The sequence below is a fragment of the Macadamia integrifolia genome, unplaced genomic scaffold (genome assembly GCF_013358625.1).
Source record: "Macadamia integrifolia cultivar HAES 741 unplaced genomic scaffold, SCU_Mint_v3 scaffold3147, whole genome shotgun sequence".
NCBI classification, from domain to species: domain Eukaryota; kingdom Viridiplantae; phylum Streptophyta; class Magnoliopsida; order Proteales; family Proteaceae; genus Macadamia; species Macadamia integrifolia.
In genome coordinates this window covers 26,440-28,725 of record NW_024869243.1, presented here as the reverse complement: position 1 = coordinate 28,725, position 2,286 = coordinate 26,440, and the positions used below count along the sequence as shown (strand labels likewise).

Here is a 2,286-nt window from a genome sequence, read left to right as displayed (position 1 = left end):
TTAGACATTGGTTGGGGAATCGAAGAAATCTGGAACAATTCTAAGTAGATGAAAGATTTAATTTTTGAGGGAAGCACCAAATCGTGGCCTTGGAGCTCAATACCCCTACTGTTAGATGTCCATGATATTTTGTTTAAAACAATTTTTTGCATCAGGCCTAATAACGGTATCATCCTCCTTATGCAGAATTTAGCCACAAGGGCTATGAACAATAGATTTTACATTAACAACGCTAACCAAGATATTGATGTTATACCTTATCTTTCTTAATTAATGAATTTTTATATTTCATTAAAAAAAAATGTTTTAGCCATTGATTTGTTGATTGTGTTAGTTAATTTTTATTCCAATTTCAGCACTACTCCAAAGTAGTTGAAGGGGCACATTAAACAAGTGCATCTTTGCTGCCGGAAGCCAGAGGTTGTTATATCTTAGATCCAATTTTGCATACAATTTGGTTTCACCACAAGGGGACAAATATTAATTTTAAAAAGGTGTCAAGAAGTGGCACATCTTATCCTTCTAGCATCGTCTCGGAATAACAACTCAAGTTCGATGCACTCTCCTATTGCTTCAGTGCTACAAACAGATAAGTTTGTGTCTCATATAAGGTTAACCACATTTTAACAACTCGGACTTACTGCACCCTTATGCTTGATGCTTTGATAAAGCAAAGGTTCTTTCCTATGTGGAGAAAGTGAATTGGTTTGTTCGGTTGTGCAGGCCTCCTTCATTTACTAGTCAAGATCATTTGGGGCTGCCTTCAGTCACTACGCGACAGCTGGAATCTTTGATGAGTGCTTTCTTTTAGAAATGAAGCAAAAGCAACAAATTCCTCCATACTATAAGTTGGGGTTTAGTCTGCAAGCCAAGGTCAGAGGAAGGTCTTGGTATTCGAGGATAAAGGAAGTTTGTACAGCGGGTGTTACAAAGTCTAGAATCCCTAGCCTCTACGTCGACTCCATTTTTTATTAGTATCTTCATCAAGACTCGATATGGATTGTTTGATTGTGCTCAGGGTTCTTCTCCAGTTTGGAAGCAAATGTTGAAGCTTAGGTATCTTGTAAGATGTGTGATTAAATCAAACATCGATGATGGTAATGCTACCTTCTTATGACTTCATCCCTGACATCCCCCATGGGGTTCTCCTCACCAAGTACAGTGGCCAGATCAGGCATGATGCAGGTGCAACACGTATGTCTTCTATCCAAGTGGAGGGTCAATAGTGTTCAGGACAAGCTCCCTTCCTCTTCTCCATTGCTAGCAGTTCAAGATACTTGTAGGAACCATGTTATGAGTCGTGTTAGAGCCTTCCAATCTCCTTTCTTCCTATAATCTCCCCTAGGGGTCTCTCCTATTTGTTGAGGCCTCTTTTCCGTGTTTTTTTCTCTTTCCCCCTTCTAGGCGTCGTTGTATTTTTGCACTTCGTTGAATATATATTCTATTGACCCAAAAAAAAAACATGAAACGTTAAGTTTGACTCCTTCCGATTGGACCTTGGTTTGAGACTGAAATTACTAGCCCAAGATTGAGAAAGTTTAGGTGGGCTAGGCCCAACCTCGGGTATTAGAGCCCAAATTGCACCACTAGCCAAGTTCAACTCCATGAACCCTTATGTTTTTTGTTTTTCGCTAACAACAGATATCTAGGTTAGCGATCAAATTCAGAACCACATGCTTTATGAGGTGAATGTCCCTTGCCAAGTCCACTACCCCCTTGGGGTTGATGAATCTTTATGTATATTCTTAAACAAGTGTACATCTACTATACAAAATTAGGGATGACTATTGGATCTTTTATGTACTTCTTAGGAAAATGTTGAGCACTCTTGCATGCTGGGTACACTGTCGTGCCCAGCATGTGTCATCCACTCCCTTCCCCTTTGGAAGAGACCCATTTACCCTCATATGTCTACCCCTATGATTGGTACATGCTAGCTGATCAACAGCTAGTGGCATGCCCAACCCTCTCCATACTTCTCATGCCCACTATCTTGAGTCTAGAATGACAGCTTTCCAATTCTTTACTCTCGGTCAAGCTCTCTGACCTAGCTCCTTTCTTCTATCCTTTAAAAGACCCTAAATTTTTCTCTTTTCTCATATATTGTCTTCCTATGCTTGAATGTTACTACCAACGACCAACAAAAATGAGAGGAAATGTCACTCCCCTCCCTTATACTTTGCCGTAATACCATTTTACCCCCCCCCCCAAAAAAAACCTAGGTAGTTTGAAAAATATTACTCTCTAGTCTGAAATATTCTATCAATTGTCCTCATCCGTGAAAAA

The 2,286-nt window shown here is 39.9% G+C and overlaps 1 long non-coding RNA gene across 1 annotated transcript; it reads left to right on the top strand.

Moving 5' to 3' along the window:
- Positions 1 to 235: 235 nt before the first annotated feature.
- On the top strand, positions 236 to 1,483 carry LOC122067821. The gene is made up of 2 exons (XR_006136885.1): positions 236 to 611; positions 724 to 1,483. It is a non-coding gene; the product is annotated as an uncharacterized LOC122067821 (long non-coding RNA).
- The last annotated feature ends 803 nt before the right edge of the window (positions 1,484 to 2,286 follow it).